Source organism: Phascolarctos cinereus, unplaced genomic scaffold (genome assembly GCF_003287225.1).
Source record: "Phascolarctos cinereus isolate Bilbo 61053 unplaced genomic scaffold, phaCin_HiC Scaffold_1;HRSCAF=81, whole genome shotgun sequence".
NCBI classification, from domain to species: domain Eukaryota; kingdom Metazoa; phylum Chordata; class Mammalia; order Diprotodontia; family Phascolarctidae; genus Phascolarctos; species Phascolarctos cinereus.
The window spans coordinates 98300623-98318319 of record NW_027555514.1 but is presented as its reverse complement, the minus strand read 5'-3'; the positions used below and the strand labels follow the sequence as shown (position 1 = coordinate 98318319).

The window sequence follows — 17697 nt, the reverse complement described above, 5'->3', positions numbered from 1 at the left end:
GAACCACACACATGCCATGAAGAGGCATCAGAGTGTGAGTTCGGAGGGAATATGACATAAGTCAAATGCAAACAATAACTGCTGGGTCTTTTAAGTAGTAAAGTTCATAAAAAAAATCATGTAAAAGCAAAATTTACCTTCTCCATCAATACTGATGGGTGTGTAAATGGTTCTCCGATTCAAGAATGAGATACATTGGGTCTCTGACTTCAATAATCATCCCTAGGTTACGATCAGTTGCCACAAGTCAATCACTTGAATGAGTGGGTCCTCAGAGTGTCTCCCTGAACTGGCCTACACAGAAACTCATTCATCCAAGACTTCTCTGCCTACTTGTCTCAGCATCTCCTGACCCTACCAGATCATCTTCATGACAGATGAACAATGACTGCCTGTCCCCTGCAGACTAATTCTGTTTTCTTCTTTATTACTGTAAAATCAAAATGTTCTCATTAGAAAGCCAGAAATGCACTGATGTGGCAGAAATCTAAGTGAATCAACAGAATGTGTATATGAATATGAATATGTACTTGAGACACCTGAGTCTTGCCAATGTTTTAATTTGATTGCTATTGTGACACCAACACAAGTTGTGTGAAGGTAGTCAAAAGAAGGTTTGTTGTTGTTGTTTTTAATTTGTTTCAGTTGAACTGAACAAATAAATGACTGATTAAAAATATCAACAGTGTTTCTATTGTCTAAGCATGCTGAAACATACATGATAATCTGGAAGGGCCAAGTAATCAAATATTGTGAATGTCATTAAGATTCAAATATATGTTTACATATTCATAAATATGTTCACATACTAGATAATACTGTAGGATTTCAAGAAATGCAATTAACTACTGCAACCAGATCAAACATCAAGATTTCACTATCTAATAACCTCATATTTAAACAGATAATGAAACTATTTGGACTAATGACTAGAGACAGGAAGGCCTGGATTCAATCTGATAACCCCGGCAGAATGGCCCCGCATAAGCCACTTAATCTTGCAATGTTCTATGCAATTCTCTAAGACTATCATTTGCAGAGCTAGTGCTAATCTCCACTGTTAAACAAAGTTATCAATGAATTCTGGTTTCCACACCAGAAGGTAACTAGGTCAATGAAACTGCAGGTCAGCTCAAAGAAACAAAAACAAACAAAATAGAAAATGCATGAGAAGAAATCATCAGTAAAATTGTAGCATTTATTTAAGCTTCCATTAGTGCAGAGGCCACAATTTAGGTATCCATGATTTTTTTTAAAATTTTGATAACTGTACACAAATAAAATTGGTTCGCTTCAAAATCTTATGTATCTTATTTGTTTAAAAGCATCATTCTGGGAAGGGACCCACAAGTTTCATCAGAATGCCAAGGGTGTCCATGACACATAAAGGGTTAAGAATCTCAGACATAGAGTTATCAAAGGGATCTTTAAAATAAAGATTTCTCTATACTAGACTTTTCAAGAATTATTTCTCCAGTAATAAACAATTAGGTGACCATCATTTTTATATTATCATTATATAGTTATGTGATGAATTATCATCAATTGCTCACTAGCATAAAGAACTCTTACCAGGTATTATGCCTTTAAGATTTATTGTGCTGATACAGATGACGTTAACTCCCTTCCACCAAAGAATGAGCAGTTTATGTATTTCATCAAATGTGTTCTTGTTTTTTGTGCTAAAACCAGGCTGCTGACAGGGACCACTGCTTTTCAATGTTTGATGCAGCGTTTTGCTCATCTAGGATGCTTGTCCATCCTCCTCATCAGCTGTCATTATTGTCAGAGAAAGAATAAAAGGAGACAATTTGCAGACTGGAGAACTAGTAAAACTACTGTTTCTGCTTTTTAATAATGCCTTTTTTTGTTCCGTGGTGCAAGGAGAAGAAAAACAGATGGCGGCAGATGCCATAATTTGAAGGGTGAAAAAGATGCTGTACATATGTGCCTCTAGTAAGATTTAAGCTCCCGGGAAACAAGAACTACTGTCTTTTTCTTTTGTCTTCAGCCTCTAACAGTCTCTTGTACGTAAAAGATATTAAATAAATGTTTTCTGAGTCAAATTAGTGCCGGACTTAGAGAGGGAAAAACATTCTCTCCCTCTGATAAGGAAAAGCCAAACCCCACAGCCCAAAAGAAAAAGGCATAAAGGATGGTGTTGGTGCTCCAAGGCTAAAATTATAAGCCAGGGCTCGTTTCAGACATGATCTTGGACTCAGTAATCTGAAAATTCCACAAAAAGCCACTGCTTAGAGGTCAAATTAAAAAGGGACAAAGGCTAATGGAAGCAGCTTGCATCAGGCAAATGGCAGTTTTGTCAACACACCAGTTAGCATACCCATTTCTGTTGTTGTTGAGCCATTTCAGTCACATCTGACTCTTTGTAACCCCATTGTAGTTTTCAAGGCAGAGATACTACAGTGGTTTGCTATTTCCTTGTCCAGATCCTTTTTATAGCTGAGGAAATGCAGGCAAAGAGGGTTAAGTGACTTGCCCAGGGTCACACAGTTTGTATCTGAGGTCATATTTGTGTACACTGTGTACATGTGTATACATTAGTTCTAAGCAAGAGGCACAATTTGAACCAAGGTCCTCCTTCCCAAGCTCTGTACGGCCTCCCTCTTGTCTACTGCTTACTGATTAATTTTGAAAAAGGTATGCGAGTCACTCAAATAAACTTCTGTCTTCAAATTGTACTCAAACAACGTATCACTCACGCATGTGTTAAAATTCTATGACAGATGAAACTGCTGAGATTAGTTTCTTCAGTTATCTACTGAGCCACACCATCAAGTGAGGCAAGAGTGGATGTTCATCAATGTCATGAAGGGTGTAATATTCAAAGTCCTGTGAGAAAAAGGATCCCTTGCCAGGAACGATGCCCTCCAAGCAATCGTAAGAATTCATGGATGTTGTATGAATTGCTTCAAAACCATTTAATGAAATTCACAGGGATTACCACAGACTAGACCAAACACTCCTTTATTACAGAAATTTTCTCATAGGTACACATATTAACATCACCTCCCCCAGTGTCTATCTACATGTGGCCCAAGCAAATACAAGGTTGACCTTCCAATTAACCCAATATGAAAGTATAATTTAAAACATTACTGAGTGCCTGATAGGAAGCTATTTCTTGTGAAATTAGCCACTAAAAGTCTCTATCATGTCTAATTAACACAGGATTAATTCAGTTACATGATAACTGTTAAAGACTCAGAAATATAATATACATGAGTTGAGGCACCTAGGTGGCTCAGTGGATTTAACACCGTGCCTGGAGTCAGGAAGACCTAAGTTCAAATTCAGACTTAAGACACTTACTAGCTGGGTGACCCTGGGCAAATCATTTAACCTCTGTTTGTCTTAATCCACTACAGGAGGAAAAGGCAAATCACTCCAGTATTTCTGCCGAAAAACCAAAAACAAACAAAAACCCAAAAAAACATTGACAGCTGTGGTCCACAGGATCATTAAGAGTCAAATACAACTGAACAATAACAAAATATATGTAAGTTACTTTAACATCATACTATTGGTATATTAAATTATTATTTTAGGTAGTTGGTACAACATGGATCCAAGTAAACTGGTAAACAAAATTTGGTACAGGCTGAACTTGGGTGCCCTAAAAATATTAAACACCACTGTGTCAATGAAAACAGAAGTTTATTAGCAGGAAATTGTTGATGGTACAGATGCTTAAGAATTAGTTATTTCACCATTAAAACATATAGCCTGAAGTATTACTAAGTCCTTTCCTTCTAAATATGCAAACATGGTGACGACCACTAATGCCTAAACGGAACATGATTCATAGAGGTATTTTAGTTTCTCTTGTCTTTTTGCTCATTCTCTCCCAGGACCTTGTAATGTTCCTGTAGTCTAATTTCTTGGCCATGTGATATATTGTATGATCCCACCTCATTATTCCATGAACTCTCTTTCTCTTCATTTTAGCCAATAAATTCTTTTTATTTCTTCCCCAAAAAGTCCCCAAAAAATCAGTCAAAGAACATTAAGGTGAAAAGGTACCTCAGGTATTGTCTCTTGAACCTCCCCAACACCTCAGTCACCTCCACCACCACCACCACCGAAAACAGTACATGTCTGATTACTGGATTTGTGACATTTGGAATTGGAATTAGATTACAGCATAGGAAAGGGAGCTGCTGAGGCCACAGCAGGACAAGGACACACTATCATTCTGCTGTATACTCAGGGAGCTTTTGTTCTACAAACTCATGTCCTAGAATTACTTAACCTAAAATAATCTATGTTTATAGAGTTCATCATAAACTTGATATACAATCATAAACATAGAGATCATGTAGTTCAGTGATTAAGAATGGACCCCAAAGGGGCCATAGACAGATATCATAAGGTCTATGAATTTGGATGGGAAAACAATTAAAGCTTTATTTTTACAAGCCTTAAACTAAAATATACCAATCCCTTTGATGAGTTTAAAACATTATTCCGATCAAGCATCTGTACATATTCATAAGAATATAAAAGGGCCTTTCTCAACCTACCCAGTAGTCAGCTGTATCAATAATCTCTGTTAGTTCTGTGAAAGCACTTCTCTTCTATATAGAAACATGCTTAAGTTTCTCCTACCCTTAAAAAAAAAATTCCCTTAATCTTACCATTCTCTCAAACTATGACACTTTATCTCTAAGATTCTTCACTATAAACATTTGGAAAGAAGAGTCTACACATAATTTCTTTGCTATCTCACCACTGATTTACCTTTAACACCCTTCCCATTTGTCTTTTGCCCCTACTAATCTGTTGAAATTGTTTTAAAGGTCATCAGTGACCATGTCACTATTAAATATATTGCCAAATTTTGTGTAAATATTTATTTGCTTTACATACGTAAGTTTATATACATATATTAACAAACACATGTATGTGCAAATGCATGTGTATATATTTATGTACTTTACATAGTTTCCTCCTATCTAAAAGGGGGAAGAGTAAATTGGACAAGAAGATATCTAAGGTTCCTTTAAAATTCTAACAAGTCATGATTGAAAGGCATAGTAAAAAGATAATGGGAATTAGAGGATGTATGATAAAATCCTAACTGAGCACATATTTACATATGTGATTTGGGGCAAGTTAATTAACCTCTGCGGTGGGTGCCAGTTTCCTCATTTGTAAAACAAACGAGTAAGACTAAAAGACCTCTAAGGTCCATTATAGTTCTAAATTTTAGAACATATCAGAAGAAATCATTTTCCAGTATACTATCAATAGTATAAGCAATTCGGTCAGGATGAAGAACTGGGAGAAAGAAGACTTCACACCTTCTAACCCGTGCCTTCAACCCTGATAGACTTAGTTTTGTAATTGTAACACTTCTGTAACAAAAAAGGCATCCTTTTGATAGAGCAGTTTCAACATGACAATTATTCTTAAAGAATATTATTCTTGCCTTATTTTTAAAAGATACCAAAAAAAAAGTACAAAGAATGAATATGAGAGCATTTAGAAGGTAATACACACACACACACACACACACACACACACATCCACTTAGATTGGCATATGATAAAAACATGTGATAAAGCATGTGTTCTTTCAAATATTACTGCCTTTGAGGAATGAAATGTATCAGCAAACCACGGTTGATTTGAAAATGACAACAAAAATGATAAGACAAGATAAGCAAAGGTATATGATCATTTATTTCAATGCATAATCTAGAGTTTAGAAATGTCCTAAAATGCACTAGTATAATCCAGAAGCAGAAAAAGAAATCATGATCCCTCATCCTTAATCCTAACCTTTTCTCTATTTATAGATGTGTAAGTGTGCCTATGTAACCATAAGTGTGCACATTCACCCAAACACATATTTAAGAAGCATATGAAACTTAGAAAGCACTTAATAAATTCTGATAGCCTGCCTGACAAAGAGGGACCAGAAATGGCAGGTTTTCACATCAACCTAGGACCTCAGGCCCTAGGGAAAGAAATTTGATGGGCCTGGTCCCACCATTTTGATATGAGAGAGAAAAAGCCAGTGAGAGCTGCAGCACCTGCTACAACTTAGGTGTAACTGAAAAGGAAGCTGGCTTTCTAGTCTGAGGTTCTGGATTCAAATCCTGACTTTACCAACTTACCTATTGAATTAACCTCTCTAAGCCTCAGTTTGCTCATTGGTAAGGTAATGAGGTTGTGGGGAAATGGAGAGAGAGCAGTGGACATGGAATCAGAAAGACTCACAAATTCAAATTTGACCTCAAACACTAACTAGCTGTGTGACTGTGGGCATATCACTTAATTCTTTGCCTCAGTAAACGAACTGGAAAAGGAAATGGCAAACCACTCCAGTATCTTTGCCAACAAAAACCCAAAGGGGTCAAATGGGGTCACAAAGGATCAGACATGACTGAAATGATTCAACAAAAAAAACAATGAAAAGAAATACAATATTTGAACATACTACAAGATTAAGAAACTGTGGCCAAGGCCATATTCAGAGGAATGAAAATTAAGCATACCTCCCTCCTCTCAGTGGACAAGTAGGAATATGGACTGAAGCATAGTTAAACGAGATAGACTAACATATTGGCCATGTTAACTATGCTTCTTTGTTACAAGGTAGGATTCTGGGGTGGAGTCTGGGGAGGGGAGAATAATAGTCATCAAGAAGTGACATTGATATAAAAATCATTAAAATATATTTTAAAAGAAAAATAGTAAAATGAAGAGCTTAGACTAGATTGGATTGCAATTTCATTTCAGCTCTCAATATATGATCCAATAATCCTTAAATTATTATGATATTTGCTGCTTTTTTCCCTTTGTGGACCCTTGTTTTTAAAAATATTGTTCCTTTCATCTCTGCTGTACTTGTCTATTTTCAATGTCTGAATTTTTTTTTAAAAAGTAGCTTAATTTAATTCTGACAAGCTTTTTTTTTAAATTGAGGGTTTAAAAAAATATGCCCCACTGCTTATTATTTCCAAAAAGACATAATAATAAAAGGGGGGAGATTTCAGAATACGCTTTTTTTTAAACCCACAGCAAAATAAAAATGGGCTTCAAATTGTAACTTTTAGGCCCAGTCCCCTCAGGCATAGCTAAAAAACACCCTCACCAACTGCTGTAAGTAACAAACGTATCTTACTGAAGCCTACATTATTCCTTTCAAAAATTAAAAACCTTTCAAATTTGTGCAAAAGAAAAGACAAAAACATGGATTTCAGGAAGGACCTCTAAAGATTTAAAATAGAAGTAGAAAAATTAAAGAACAACTTCCAAGGCAGAAATAACTTTGAAACAGCAGTGGTAACTTTGATGCCCACATGCCACCAAGTGACCAGAAGGATGAGATATAAGCACAAACCAGTAAAATCATGAAAGCTGTCTCCCACTCCTTCTGACATACCCCACCACCGCCATCACCAACTCCTCCTGTATTTCTTGGCTCTCTGTTGTTTTTGTTGATTTACCTTTTTCTAGGTCTACATGTCTACGTCTGACTCTCTTGTGATTGCATGGTTTTCTCCCCCTCTTTAAGCTACATTTTGTCCTGGTTTGAACTCTAATCTGACTATGCTGAGAAACGAAATATATGGAGAAATTTTCAGATTATTAATATAGAAATGGATAAGCAGAACATATCATTTTGCTTTGTTTTCTTTTCTTTGGTAGAGAGTTTTTTTTCCACTCTTACAGAAAATACTACAGAGCACATGTAGGCTGGTGGGGACTATAAAACAGTGGTATACTTACTAGTCTGCCAAAGGGGAATTCAAGCTGTGTGTGCTATATTGCTTTTGGTACATTGCATTTGGGATCACCTTTTCTAATTGATTTGCTATTTCAGTAAGTAATCCAAGGTACTTTGCAGGTTTTGGTCTCCCCAGATTTGACAATATTACTTTACCTACAAAACAGACAACCATTTCTATAGACAGAATTTCCAGTGGATAGGGATGTGTTGAAGCTATCGTGACAAAACAGTATTACTACTAGTTGCCAGCCAGGGTTTGGAAGAGACTTACAAATACAACTGGATGTTATGAGGACATTAACTTAACCAGTATAGTACCTGCATATGAAAAACCAGATTCAGAAAAGTGATACATTAGGGAGTGATTATTTACTTATTAAAACACACACAACAATGTAAGAAACAAAAAGTAAATCATACCATTCCTGAAAAAACAAATGTCCTCAATATATAACTGTTATAAAACTTTTGAGTAATACTCATCACATGGACATACAGTAGGGCAAAGGTTCTTATTAGCCTTTTTGTGTATTATGGAACCCTTTGCATTCTGCGGAAATCTAAGGATACCTTCTCAGAATAATGTTTTTGAATGTATCAAATAAAATACATAGGATTGGAAAAGCAGACAATGATATTGAAACATAGTTATAAAAAAAAGTAAGCTCACAGACTCCCAAATTCCTGAATTATGGCATTAAAAATCAGAAATGAGATAGATGATTGACTGGAATTGCACAATAAACAGGGTAATGCACAGCCTAAAGAAAATTATTCTACCACAGATATTAGAGAATGAATTAAATAGTTTGGTCAATTTTTCAAATGCAGTACATATCACATAGGATAAAAACTTCCTTTCCATGTCTGCAAAATACATCATATATATGTATTAATCTGATATCCTCATAAAATGTAATTTTATGAAATGCCAAATAATCTATACTGCTTAAATTCAAATATAAAAGCCCATAAATTATATTTATGAATTTAACATATTAACATTTTAAAGATTTCACTTAAACAAATGACTTTGATGACCCTATAAATGTTATAATACAGCCTAGGTTTATGTCACAGCAGCTTTTAGTGAATATGAAGTATGCAAGTACAAGAATGCAGAAAGTCAGCTAGGTTCTTGCCACTTATGACCAACAACATCTTGAAAAATGAAATGAACAAATAATGGCTAGCCTGCCCCCCTCAGAGTAAGAATGACTTTTATCCTCATTGTAATGCTGGAATGAGATAATATTTGTGTCCTCGAGAAAGGCGACTGAATCCAAGGGAAGGTGAGCAAGAAGCAATGGGATCTTAGAATGCGTGAGCTGAAAGGGGGTTTTTACTTGAGCTGATCTAGATGAAAGGTCTTCTAACTTTTCTGATGACTCATCCTTAAGAATGAAAAAAAACTGAGCATGTACTCACAATACAGTACATAAACATTAATTCATGTACTGCTATATTAATATATTGTGTATAGAGATAAAATAGAAAGCTTAAGTTTTTAAAATATATTTATTTTGCTAATTGGGAGCACAAAAACTTTCGTGTTCTCCCTAAAATATTAATATTAGTAATATTTTTATAAAAACACTGATTGAATATTTCATTTTTTAACATCTTGGTTTACTATCTTTCTGTTAACAATTTCATACAGCAAGAAATGATGAGCAGGCAGACTTCAGAAAAACCTGAACAGACTTATATGGACTGATGCTGAGTGAAGTGAGCAGAACCAAAAGAATGTTTTACACAATAACAGTCACATTGTGTGATGACTAACTTTGATAGACTTAGCTCTTCTCAGCAATGCAAGGATCTAAGACATCTCCAAAGTTCTCATGATGGAAAATACTATCCATACTCAAAAGTATATGGAAGATTGTTGAAAACCAAAAATAAATTAATTTTTAAAAAAATTTCATATAGCAATTTGAAGGTCTGATTATAAGTTCTGAAACGTCCCAAAATGCTTTCAAGTTACTTGCCCATTCTGTGAATCTCAGTTTAGTTAAAGTTAGATAATAAAAGAACAATATCACTTGTACACAGGGCATAGTACATCAAAACTGAAACCCCCTTTGTGCAGTGCAGTTTTACTTCCTTCAGGATACCTCCCACACCATATATATAATGTGATCTGACATATGGACTGTCATTTCATATTTTACATATTAATAGCAATTATATCAAGATACAAAAATATAAATATTCTAATATTTTTGACATACCACAGTGAATTATATTGCATACCTCACTTTAGAGATCACAGACCTAAACTAAGTCAACAAACAAAAAGAGCCCATGGGCCAAATCCAGCCTGCACTTTATTTACAAATTTTTAAAGAGTAAGATTCTTAGCATACGGGCCATACAAAAATAGGCAGTCAGTGGATTTGGCCCACAAGCAGTTGTAGTTTTCTGACTCCTGATTAAGACCATATAGTCATGTTGGAGATGAGAATCAAGTGAAGTGATTTGCCCAAGGTTTCATAGATAAATGGCCAGACTGGAATTTGAACCCAGGTGGGTTTGGGGTTTTTTTTAAATTTTTTTTGGTTAGGCAATGGGATTAAGTGACTTGCCCAGGGTCACACAGCTAGTAAGTGTTATGTGTCTGAGGCCGTATTTGAACTCAGGTGCTCCTAAATCCAGGGCCAGTGCTCTATCCACCGCACCACCTAGCTGCCCCTGAAACCAGGTGTTCTGACCACTAAATCCAATACTCCTATTATTATAATACCATATGTGGATTTAGAAAACGGAATACTGAAGGAGACTTTGACGAAGTAGAAGGGAAATTAGACAATTACTTCAGAGAACAGAACTCTGAAAAATGATTTGAAATTTCACATTTCAACTCAATTTAAGAAAGTTTTTTTTGAAAACAATTACACATGTTTATAAATTAATGTGCTTTCTCCTCAAGTAGTGAGCTTTTCATTACTCTATATGCCCAAGGAGGAATGCTAGATAATTATATCCAAGAAGTTGCGGAGAATATTACTACATTGACTGGGAACTTAGACTAGAAAATCTCAAAGGTCCCTTAAGTTTCTAAAATTTTATAATACATGATTCGGTCTCCTACTCACTCATTTTCACCCATTACTAAGCAAATAAATCCCATTATCTTTCTCAAATAAGGTATGTTGTAGTGCTAGTTCTATCAACAGAGCTCAGTGTTAAATGAACACCAACTAAAAGGAGTTGAGATTGTTAAAACTTTTCCTCTTACATTTCCTTTATATTATGTGCATCTATGCTTCAATACATCAAGGACTTATGAATTCTTTCATGTAGGAACTCCCAATATGAGGAGCTCCTTCTAGCAACACAGATTCCAACTACTTTATTACTTAAAAAGTCACACCATTTCTAGCCTGAGGGTACTTTTTCAACATAACCCCCATGCCTTCACATCTCTGGGTCTGGGTTCCTTAAAGTCTCAACTAAAATGTCATCTTCCAAAAGAAGCTTTTCCAAATCTCTCTCAATTCTAGTGCCTTTCTTTTCTTTATTATTATTATTATTATTTAAATCTTGTACACAGCTTGTTTGCAGATATTTATTTGATTACTGTATTCTCCATTAAAATGTGAGCTCTGTGTGGCCAAGGACTTCCTTTTGTTTCCTTTTGTATCCCTAGTATTTAGCATGGTCAGAGTTTGGTCTGAGACAAGATTTAAAGACATTCTATGTTTCTCCAAGTTCACCAGGCCATATGGTCTCTGTAGATAGCATACTTTTTGTTTTCTAATTCAAATATTTTCATTATACTTTCATAGGGGATAATTTCAGGTGTCCAAAAAGTGATCAGTATCTCTTTAATGATCAAAACTTGGCAGTAAATGCTTTATAAAAATGATTATCTAATAAACATTATTATGCACCATTAATAGAGGAAAGACTATAAGACATACACATTCAAGTGAGGTTCACTGAATGACAGTACTGATAGATGGTTTCCATATTTGACTACAGCAGGGACCAAGAAATCCTTAGCAGCAAGGAACAATTGGAGGTAGAGCTGTCCTTACTTATACAAAGAGAGAGAAAAGGCTTCATTTCCAACATCAGCAAATTCTCCCTTGCAATCTGGTTTTAGGAAGCAGTGATTTGCCAGAAAACATGGACAGTCTTTCTGAACTCATGATTGGTATTTTGGGCAGATCAACCCTGGCACACAGGCAGTGATATTAAAGCACATGTGACTGTGCTTAAATATGGATAGATGGCCTATACTAGGAATTTTCTTATAATTGGTCTAAGGATGACATACATTTGGTAACCCCAGGAAATAAAGCAGTTTGCGTAGTCCAGGGGCTTATACCCTTATTTTGAGTAAGACCTTGGAAGGATTAAGTGTTATCTTACACTAAAACTTCTTGTAAAAAAAGTTAAAATGAGGCAAACTGTTCAATTTTCATTGGTAAACTAAGAGACAGCAAGTGGATACATTCTACTTTATCAAATCTCTTACTTTTTCATGTCAAGGGTTACAAAACACAGTGTTTCTTTACTCAAGAATGGTTCCATGATGCAGTTTGCACTAGTGTACAATAAGTAATAAGCGGATTCAATCAAATTTAGTGGCTTGATCCATCACTGGACTTTCTTCTATATGTAGAAATTCATACATAAGCATTTTCAATCATGAAATAAGTCAGAGTAGTTGTGCAAGACATTGACCAATGCAAAGGAAATATGGAACATACAACAAAATCAAGCCCAATATTAGGTCTACTTTAAAATAAAGAGACAAGAGCATATGCATGGCGGTTTTAACCACGAGAATTAACACAAAAAAATTTTAGCTCCTACAAATTATACAACCAATCAGAACATGGCACTGTGTACATCAATGTTTGAATAGGTAATGTTTTTCAACTACTCTAAGATTTGTTTGCACCTGCATCTTAAAATAAAATATGATAAACAGTTGGAAATCTACTTTCAATTGCGGCAATGTATTTTCTGAACCTCCGGCCCAACTTCCTTTCCCTTGTGCACAACTACATCTTTCATCTATGCTAAATTCCAATTTTGAGGGGAAATTCAGGCCTGAAATAGGAATAGATACTAGGTGTGTTATCCAAAGGTAGATGATTTAATTCATTTGTAAATGGCTAAGGAAGTATCCAGAAACCATTATGAGCAGATTTCAGGTGCCATGTGTGCAGGTGGAACCAGAGAGCCTCTCTATTCTGTTATCTTGACACCAGTAGTTTTCATTTTGATTTATTCAGTTACTTTTTAACCAATGATGCCAAGAGAAACACTTCAGAATAAGATTTTCAAAACTAATTTCACCTTAAGGCTTCTTTTGAACCTTTCACTTCTGCTATGCCCTGTTGTATCCTCATCAACATCTAGAACAGCCCTTTACAGACAGTAGTTGATTAATAGTTTTTAAATTAAGTTACATATTTTAATAAAAATTTAAATATGATTTCTAATTAAACTGAATTACATAATGTTGCTACATCTCTCTTACCTACAATCAACAGGACAGCCTACTTGCCAGACTGAAGTCTGTGGCCAAGGAAAGATGTTCTCCCTGTGTGAAACTAGCTGGCCCAAACAGGACAGAATTCACAACTTGGGCTTTGTTGTCACTACCTTCCAACTAAATGAGCCAACTGGCCTCAACACGCCTTTCCATAAATGTGTAAACATTTTTCACAATGATATGCACCTGTGTTTCTATGCCCTAACTAATTTAGAAGGCCCAGCATTAGGTCTTAGAGAAAATACAGGCAGAAGAATCCCTAAGGGAAGAGATGAAACAGAAAAATCAAAAGAGATTCAATAAAGCCAACCATTCATTACCTAATATTTGCAAGACTTTGTGCTAGGTACTGGGAATACAAAAACAACAAATAAAGCAAACAACAACAAAGCAAAGAGTCTCTGCTTTCAAGAAGCTTACATTTTACTGATAATCATAACTGGCAGGGAGTTAACAATGTACAAATAAATGGAAAATATGGAAAATCAAAACAAGAAATCTTTCAAGGGGCAACACTACACTGGTAACTGGGGGAGTAACTTGGGAGGCATCAATCCTCAAAGGCCTCAAGTGAGATAGGCAGATATCTACTCCAAGCATATGAAGACTTCCTTGGGAAAGGAATGTGTGGAAAAGAACAGTTTGTTCCGACAGCCACAAAGACAGCTGAAGCAGTTGCTATGGAGTGCATACAGCTTGGTCAAACATCAAAGATGCACAAGGCTCAGTGTCCTGCCTTTTGACACTGATGGTGCTGGAAGAGAGAGTGAGGCTGATCCATCTTCGTGCAACTGTACCTCACTTCAATCCAATTTATGCATGAGTCAAGACATCACCCCATGATATCATTGGTCGTCTTTGAAAATAAAAGATGAATAATAACTAGGGCAGTACTGAAAGGCCTCTTCTAGTGCAGCACCTGAACACAGCCTCAAAGGAAACCAGGGATTTTAAGAATCTAAAAGAGGAGGAGAAGGAGAGTATTTCAAGCACAGGGTACAACAGCCTGTTAAAGGTCCCTGGGACAGAAGATGGAATTGTCACTGTTGAATAACAATAAGGCAACATACACCAAAAGTCTGATGATATATTCAGTGTTTAACATCATGGTCCCCCATCTCTGTAAAACGGGTGGAAGGTGTCTTAATGTTGGCCTTAATTCCATGATGTCATCTGCCCTGTTCTTTTCTTTGTTTTTTACTCTCTAAAACCTACATAAAGGGAACTGTCCTTTTGTTCGGGGTCTTTGGCACAAAGGAAGGCAATTTACTGCCCTATTTATTGAGAAGTAGCATGTCCCTGCTTATAAATATTATGCTGCTCAGAGACCTGCCTCAGTTTACTCTTTTGTTAAATTTCAATTCCAACATGATGTTTTAACCAACTATAGACAGTTCTCGGTTTAATGTAATTTGCATCTTTTAATTTTGTTTGCTGGTGCTTGTTCTTTCCATTTACATTGTTGTAGCCACTGGGTAAATTATTTTGCTGGTTTTGCTTACTTCACTTTGCATCACTTTAAGTCTTCTCCATGATTCTCCATATTCATCATGTTCATCATTTCTTATAGCACAGTAATTTTCCATTACATTCATGTACAACAATTTGTTTAGACATTTACATTTACTAGATATCTGCTGAAGAACTTTATCCTTGAGAAGTTTCCATCTCTTTTGGCATTACTTCCCCTGCCAGCATTTCCCTAAACAAAATTTAGGTTACATGTCAGATTATTTATGCTTGGCTTTCCTTTCCCCCATCACTAATTTTAACATGGAATGGTCACACCCCACTAAGGTTCCAATCATTTCTATTCCAGTAACTATTTACTATATATTGGTTAGAATCAGGTCCAATCTAAAAGTTATATTGCTGTTACAATATATAATGTTCACTTGGTTCTGTTCATTTCTCTGTTCATTATTTTGTGCAAGTTTTTCCATGTTTTTCTAAGATTACTGACTTCATCTTTTCTTATAGCACAGTAGTATTCCATTTCAATCATATATCACAACATGTTCAGCTATTCCCCAACTGACAGTAGTTCTTCCTGTGCTACTTCCTCCATCTTTTAAAGGATGAAATTATCATGAAGGCGAAACAAGAATGTATTAGCTGTTTTACTTTTGATAAATATAGACAGAGAGAGATTTCTAAAAGGTAATGATTTAAGTCCCACATCAGCATTATATCATATCTCAAAGTCTTATATTCTATTGTCAAACTCCTAATCTAATTCTTCCTCCTTTCCAGTTGGTCTGTAGTTTACTTCACTGAATACATCCCTTTTGTTTGACTACTATTGTTTATCCACATATTTTCCACCATGATGTCAACCTCAGGTTTCTATATTTCCTGCAACAATTCTGCATCCTCTCCAAGATTGCTAAGTCCCATCACACCAAGTTTCAATGACATCTAAAAGTTGAGATCTTCATTAAGATCTCTAGTTCAACTTGGTTATTATCCATATTTGGATTCATTTGTGTAAATGTATCTGAGGCCATGAGTTTTTTTACTTGTTTCTTCCTTTTGTGTCCTGTTAATTACCGGTCATTTCTTTTAAATTCTTCCTATACTATTGCTGATATTGTATGTGTGTGTTAAATACTACTCGATCAGATTCTCAAAATTCCATCAACTATTTAGCTTTTTCTTTTTTAACTCTCCCTGGACTCTATAACATCAAAAGCTCTTATTTTGCTATATTTTAAGCAGTGATCCAAAAATCCAGATCCTGAGAAGATTAAGATTGATCCTGTATCATTTTCTTGTTGAGCCTAGTCACAGGAATTGATTTTGTCCTATAACTGCTTAAGTTATGGTTCTTTTGTCTCTGAATTTAGTTCAGAATTCAGCTGACCTGTAAAGGGTTAATTTCAAAAATAAAGCTCTTTGGCTAATCACTGATCTATTCTGGCCTTATGGAATTTTGCTAACCTTAGGGAATTCGTGTCAAGACAAAGGGAGTTGATATCTTTACTCCACCAAACAATTCTACAAGGATGCAGTCCAAAAGTCTGGGCTGCTATCTTGCTCTTGGACTCAAACAATGAGCACTTCCTAGTCTCATGAACCAAAAAGGAGAGTCCTTGCTAGTCCCCATTACAAAATTTCCAACCAATCATGTTGTTCCCTGCACCTCAGTTCTTATAACCAATCATGTTGGCCTTAATTCCATGATGTCATCTGCCCTGTTCTTTTCTTTGTGCTTTGCTCTCCAAAACCTACATAAAAGGAACCGTCCTTTTGTTCGGGGTCTTTGGCACAAAGGAAGGTGATCTACTGCCCTATTTATTGACAAGTGGTATGTCCCTTCATTATAAATATTATGCTGCACAGAGATCTGCTTCAGTTTACTCTTTTGTTACATTTCAATTCCGACATGATGTTTTAACCAACTATTCACTTCACTCAAAAGCCAGCTCAAAATTTGAACATTCTGATTCATGTAATTTTAGTCTACAAATTGAATTTGAATTTTTTAAATTGACAACCCACATAATTAAAATTCAACCTACATCTAGACAAATGCTTAATTTATGCTAAATTAAAAAAAATTATTAAATCTGAAAACAAAATGTTCACATCAGAGCATCCTAATATCCACACTCCAACACTCCTATATACAGTCATACTATTTTGCCAACATATATGGAGATTCACTCTTCATTGAACTGCTTTATCTTCTGGAAGATGGCAACATTTCTCCAATACCAAATATGGTAGAAATGGAATTGCGCTTAACAGTAAGTCAGCTTACAACTGGAATATAAATGAATGTGTGCATGTCAAGGGTTAGACCACAAATATGCTAGCAACGAGTTGTATTTAAAAGCACTTCCTATCCTTTTTACAGCCTGTAATTCTTTCAACTAAAAATACCACACCATGCAAAGACTAAGGAAACCAGAGAGTACATACAGCAAATCATTAAGGGATGAACTATTTATCCCCTAAAAGATATATGAGTGCATAACTCAGAAGTAATTAAGTCAAAGTAAATTATACTGGGCTTTCCTCAGCAGCAGTATAAAAATGTCACATCTTCAAATAGCAAAATATGTATTTCATTTACATGTGTTCCTTTTAAATTCATTTTAACTGCATTAATAACATCTCAAACCTCCATTTGGAGTTCTAATTTAGGGAATCATAGAAATCTCGAATTGGAACAGACCTTAGAGGTCATCTGGTCCAATATCCAACCTGGTACAAAAATTCATGGAGAGCTAGGGCATAATCTTTAAAAGTATCAATGCATGAAAACACTTGTGTTTTATGAGGGTAAGGCAGGAAAAGAAAACATTAACTTTTTTATTACAGGTAGCTGATGAATAGAACAGAGTAAAGGAATAAGAATGATCAGACCAGTTCAGTTCTTCACAATGCTCAAGATTTCTCTATTGATGATGTTTTTGAGA

General features: G+C 35.4%; 1 protein-coding gene across 4 annotated transcripts in view; it reads right to left on the bottom strand.

Moving 5' to 3' along the window:
- Positions 1 to 17697, bottom strand: part of TPK1 (thiamin pyrophosphokinase 1) — a 475657-nt gene that overhangs the window by 280297 nt on the left and 177663 nt on the right. The gene's annotated exons all lie outside the window — the stretch shown is intronic.